The sequence below is a fragment of the Arachis stenosperma genome, chromosome 9 (genome assembly GCF_014773155.1).
Source record: "Arachis stenosperma cultivar V10309 chromosome 9, arast.V10309.gnm1.PFL2, whole genome shotgun sequence".
In the NCBI taxonomy this organism is placed as follows: Eukaryota; Viridiplantae; Streptophyta; class Magnoliopsida; order Fabales; family Fabaceae; genus Arachis; species Arachis stenosperma.
Genome location: NC_080385.1, coordinates 14,076,845 through 14,083,212, shown reverse-complemented (window position 1 = coordinate 14,083,212; position 6,368 = coordinate 14,076,845). Strand labels below are relative to the sequence as shown.

At 34.0% G+C, this 6,368-nt stretch overlaps 1 long non-coding RNA gene across 2 annotated transcripts; it reads left to right on the top strand.

The window, feature by feature from the left end:
- Window positions 1-513: 513 nt before the first annotated feature.
- LOC130947902 (uncharacterized) lies at window positions 514-4,744 on the top strand. 2 transcript variants are annotated; one of them, XR_009072855.1, is made up of 5 exons: window positions 514-980; window positions 1,695-1,778; window positions 3,255-3,387; window positions 3,836-3,919; window positions 4,136-4,744. It is a non-coding gene; the product is annotated as an uncharacterized LOC130947902 (long non-coding RNA). The 2 variants fall into 2 exon arrangements; XR_009072856.1 differs by lacking the exon at window positions 1,695-1,778 and having other exon boundaries at window positions 522-980; window positions 4,136-4,419.
- Window positions 4,745-6,368: the final 1,624 nt, after the last annotated feature.

Genomic DNA, 6,368 nt, shown 5'->3' with positions numbered 1-6,368 from the left:
AAATTAAAAGTGATGAGGTATTACGATATCTAAAACAAAAAATATATACATAGTATTCGAAGAATAATAATATAATTAGGAGTCTGTGAAGGAAAGATAAACACAACAATAACCATCACCACACTCGAGGCGTCAAAGATAGAAAAGGCCGGCTAGAATATTACAAAACTAGAAAAGCATATAAAGTAAGATCCTGCTTTTCTAAAATAAAATTTTTACGATGAATATACAATAATATTTTTAAAAGTGGAGAATAAATACTAAGACACAAAATACATCTCAAAACACAAGTCTTCTTTGCTTCGCCAAAAGAGTCCTACACACTCAACGAGGTGCATCGCGCCTTATATCTGAAAAACAAAAATTTTCACAACGGGTGAGAACTCGAAGGTTCCCAGTAGGGTAATAGTTCTAAATAAAGACTATATAAAGAGACATGAACCTACTAGACAATCCTAGTCTCCAAACTCACAGGATTCAAGCCTAGGGTTTTACTAATCCCAACAGGGTTAATATGCTAAGTCTCAGCCCTTATATATTGTCTCTAGCCTAAATTCTTTCACTACGCCAGAAGCGGCAAATGGCAGCAGCCATATACCAGTAGTTTTCATAAATGCCGTTAAAATACTAGATTGTGGCAGTCTTAATGACGGTTTGAGATGGGGCTGCTAAATCAAACAATTTAACTGTGGTTCAAACGCAAAACACCACACACACAAAATCCCCAATTGGAATTAAAAAAGAAACCTCTCCCTCGGTGATTCAAGAAAAACACAAAACCTCCACATTCAGCGGTCTCTGTCCCTATCCTTATCCGTATCCATATCCCTGTCCCTTTCATACTCGTCGTCGCGGTCGCGGCAGTTGTAGTCAGCGGAGGGTTTGGAATTGGCAACGGAATCAGAGGAAGGTCGATTACGAGAAAGGAGCTACTCTTGGCGGCGCTTCTGTTGTTCCAATTTTATCTTTTGTCTTCGTAGGTTTGTTTCAATTTAATCATTTTGCTTCTTGATCGAATATCTTTGCATCAATTTAGTTTAATTTTGCTCATTCCCAATTTGTTTGCTATTTTGGTTCGAACCCTAGTCTGATGAAATTTTGCCCTAATTTAGTGACTGATAATATTCTTTGCCTTTCTTGATCTCTGTCTTTCTGCATAATTTCTTCAACTCGAGTCTCATGAAAAATGTTGTTACTATGCAATCTGATCTTGGTATCTATTTTTACCTTTTCTAAATTGATATTGATAATAGATTCTGATTATTGAATCCATATCTTAGTTATCAATATGATAGTTTCTATATTGGTTTGTGGTTTAATCACTAAAATTAAAGCTGTTTATTTTCATAATATAATTGAAATAGGAAAAACTTAGAGATGGTCATATAAAGAGGAGAAATGTGTGTTAACTCTCCTGCACTAATTGGCACAAAAAATAATGTTAATAGTCCATATTGAAAAAGAATGGATCGAGGCAGCCATTGATCATCTCAAAACTACATGTGTCTAAGGTTTCTCATGGTATTTATTGCCTGATGTTCATATAAATTTTGGTTTGCTTGGTTGATCTTTGCACCCTATAGGAATGGATTGTGTATGGTTCATTCTTTACTGTTTCATCTCTTATTTGTCCCTTATACTATTTCTATTTCTTCAAACACGGGTCATGGATTATTTTCTTTGTTTAAGCCCAGGCTCTCCTCAATCAATTTAAAAGTCAGAGACATAATGCGGAGAGGGGCTGATTTTGAATCCCCAAACTGTTGTACCATCCAAAGGTTTTAAATTAACTTTTTATAGTACTTCTCTAATTTATGCATGATTACATGGTGCAAATAATGTGTAAAGGTGTTTTTCATTATTGTTTCACTTGCTTGTAAAAAGGAGAAATGTTATTTATGGGGTACGATTTGATTGTTTCCTCTAATGGAAAACCTTTTTCTGTGTTGTGAAGAAAATTTATAATGTAAGTCTAGCTTTTGTTTTTAACAAAGAGAATGTCTGGCTTCTGTTGCTGGCATGGGCAAGAGATGGCTGTGGACAAATAATTTTGTTTTATTTAGAGTTTAACTGCCCCATAATGTATGGTATCAACTATCAATATCAAAATTTTTAATAAACAACAGTATAATTATATTTTCACTTAATGGTAGTGATCAATGTACTAAATATTTTATTCCATAATGATAGGCGATAACATTTTATATATCGAACTACACAAGAACCCACTAAAATGGAAATTTTTGTGTTTCTCTTTATATAAACAAAAAAGAAACACATGAAAAGATCCATCATATAATTCACACTTTTCCAAATCACTAGTGATCACTTAATCATGTACTTCCTCCATTCCAGAACGCTAGACTTTCAAGGTTATGTGAAGGGATAAGAAAATCATCAAGTATTCCAAACTTTCTTCAAGAATTGATTTAAGTAACTAAAAATGGTATAAAAATGATATTTTGTATTGAAGTTCTAGAGTGATAGTCAATTCAAAATATCTTAAGTTTAACATTATGGAGTAGAGTCAGTATTTAACTATTTATTAGCCTCATATACACTTAGTTGGATTAGATTAGACTAGCACTTTGGTAATTAGTCTGTTAGCAGTTAGGAACTAACCATTATCTAATTATTTAAGTTCTGATAATCCACACTCATGTTCAGTAACACCATCTTTTATGAATGCATTCTTAGATGCCCTTCTCTTTGATGATATTAGAGCTCCCTATATAATGGGGATCTACTGTACCACTTTAATCTTATGCATTCAGGGAAGAGAATCATTGAGCACATTCTTCAACATTCTCCTAAATTTATTCTAATTTCTAAACAAGATAAATATTTAAAGACATTAATATCTTGAGAGCATTTAAAAAGAAAAACAGTTAAATAATTTTCTTGTTCAGAAATTAAGAGGATGATTAGGATAAGGTTACAGGAGATACATGATTGTTGATTGTTGTTTTAATAAAATGAAATATTACCAAACAAAAAGTGGTACTTATTTTCTAATTTTTATCATACAAAATTCTGTTTACTATATAAGGTATATTTTTTTTAAAATAAAAATATAGTGTCAAAAGAATTTTAAATACTGCATTGCAAGCTTATAGAAATTAGTATTCACTTGTAAAAAGAAAAACTATTTTAAGAGTGAGCCCAGCATGAGATTACTGCTGTTTTCTTTGATATTTGCTAAAATTTTATGTTATTTTCGTTTCTTTAACTTCTTGTTAAATTTTATGGCTTAGAGTTTAGGTGAAGCCCAACAAATTGATGAAGCATTTCAGCTACTTGAATCATTGGAAAATGGTAATGCCTTAGGAAGTCCAGAGTCGTCAACTCCATTGATTTTGGGTTTGCTAAATGCCTTAATTCAAGCAGGTGAGTCAGACTATTTGATCTTATATTTAACGTAGTTAAACTGATTTTCACAACTTATAATAAATTTAGCATTAGGTCAGGACAGCTTGTCAGTGGTATTAATTCAATTCTATTTAGGTTTAGTACCTGCTGGAATTGTTTATTAAGTAACTACATATCAATTTCTGCAGTTTGCCATTGCATTTTATGTTTTATTTAGTTTGGAGAAATTTATATCTTTAAGATATATACATTTGTCTCATTATATAACTTACTAATGAAGGTTTTGCTCTGATCCATGATCTTGTAAGACCGAAAGTTTCATTGTGATAATTGTTTAGCAGTTATAGGGATTGCAAATGTTAGTCATAACATAACAAAAATATTTACGACACTATCTTAAATTTTTCTATTGGTTTGAGATGGTTCTCTAGCAGCAACTTTCTCAATTTCTCTATGTAAAATACAGGGTTTTGGAGAGGCAAAGGATCTGGCTTCAGAACTCCTTACAATGCAATAATTGATGCTTTACTAAAATATGGCTCAGTTAAGGGTATGTTGTTATTTTACTACAAGTTTCTTACTTTTCTTATTTAATAGAGAACTAGGATAATTTTAGGAGGACTTGAAAACATAAATTGATGTTATTTTGAATTAGTATTTGTGGGAGTGATGATAAATAGTAACCAAATTCATGTTTTTGAAATTAATGATATGTGTTGGCTTGATTTTCTTCTACTGTAACTAAAATTTTTTATGTAATTGGCAGGTGACAACTGCTCTTGCAGTATATGCTAATTGGAGCTTTGAAGGAATCAAGGGAAGGGGATGGGATTGGGCTGGTGTAATCTATCTATTGTTTATTTAGTGTTTCTTTATGTTAATATCTCAAGTTTAATAAATATGATGTAAAGAAAATATGTTATAGTAAAAAGAAATGGTATAAACCATTTGAGTAGTTAATTAACTTTTTTTAAAGCTCTTGTATGAACTTGCGGCGGTTTAAAATTGTCGCACTTTTTCAAAAAAATCCACATAAATTTGCGGCAGTTTCAAAATCGTCGCAGATTTTTTTTAATTCACTACCAAAATAGCGACGGTTTTGTAACCGTCGCAAAATCAATTATTTGATTTGCGGCGGTTGTGCCAGCGGTTAGTTAGAACCACTGCAAAATCATATTACCACCCCCTAATAGGCGACGCTTAACGAACCGTTAGTGTAACACCCCAACTTTCGACACATCATGACCAATGCCAAATGTTCAGATGTTACTCATCGTGCGGCCTACTTAGCTCTAGACTCAGATTTTTATAAATTAATATCAATAAAAGCCTTTGTCGGTTTAATCGTGAACAGATTACTACTCGTGGAATAGCGTTTAGTTGCTCGCAAGGTTAGTTTCTTCAGAGTTGTCGTGTAAGAAAACACAAGGCAACCGAAAATAACATATATAAACATACATATAATATACACGAGTTAAAATCAAGGATACGTGTCATCCATCAAAGTCGAGTATCACACCAAGTTATATGTATAGATACAAAAGAAGAAATCAGTCCCAACCCTCACAAGGGTTTTCTAAGCTGGAACCGAACTACTAAGACGTCCTACCCCTCTAAAAGTACTACAAAAGTGAGGGGAAAGTGATACTAAGATCATCAAACAGGAGCGAAAGATCCACTGCGACTAACTCTAGAGTGATCTCCGAACATTGTGCGAGAAAGAGGTCCAAAACATGCTCCATATGAAGACTCCGCCGCGCGCCAAATCCTCATAGCTCAGCGGTTAGAACGAAACTCACAGGGCTCCTCTGCCGGACCCGTCTGGGGAGGGGGGAAAGAAAGAAAAGAAGGGTGAGAACCTAGAGTTCTCAGTAAGGAAAAAAGGGAACCTAGGGTCTTTATCTCTAAGTTGTCGCGAAACAGGAAAAGAAAAAAACACAGAGACTTAAGGAACAAACATATATATAACAAGTAAGTAGCATGAACAAGAAAGAAATGGCAGTAAATAATTCACAAGAAGTTCATATGCGCAAACAATATGATGCATGCCTGTTCCTAGCGCAGGCCATGAGCTCATGCGTCGGTTGTCTACCCGCAACCCGACGTTACTCGGAGTGAACCCCGAATATGGTCCCTTTACTGTGTCAGTTAGACACCTTGGCATCACGGTTACCCGTGTCAATTAGGCCTCATTATAATAACATTTCAATGTGTATCACAGTAAGGAACAGTGCTATCAGTTAGGCGAACATTCCCGCATTAGCAATCTCAGGCTATCCGTTAGGCGGGCACTTTCGCATTAGCAGTTTGGCACAAGGCCCATTCAACATACACTTTTCATAATTTACTTATTCATTTCAATTATCTCTTTCAAACATGGTTTCTCATTTACTTTCTCTTTATCATGCCTCCGCATCACCAACACTATAAAACATACCTTCGCACCACCGCCTAAATATACATATCTCCACACCACCGTCTAATTATACATACCTCTGCATCACCCATTAACCTTAAACCTTCTTGGGGACAACTTACACATTTACATTTAACTAAGTTCCTGAACTTTTATAGAAATTCGGACATAATCTCCTCTAAAATAGCACTAAAACCACCCTTACGGGTTCCCTCAGCTTTAACAACGTTCAAACTTTCCTTAACAATTTATCAGGTAAACATTCTTAATTGGTCATTATAATCTCTTTAATCCCTTTAGTTATTGTAAAATCACGGGTTTAGAAAATAAAACTTGGTTCTGGGGCATTCCGACCATAACTGAAAATTGTACAAATGTTTTAAAATTCTGCTATCATTGCAGAAAAACAGCAGTGAGCAGTAAATTTGTTAAATTCACTAAAAATCTAGTTCTCATTCATTGCCTTTCAAAATTTATGTACTTATACAAGACTCTTTCAGCTTTCCAAAAAACTAAATTTCAGATTATTACCATGTCACATGAAAAAGTTATGAGCTTAGGAACACAGCCCTGTTTTCATAAA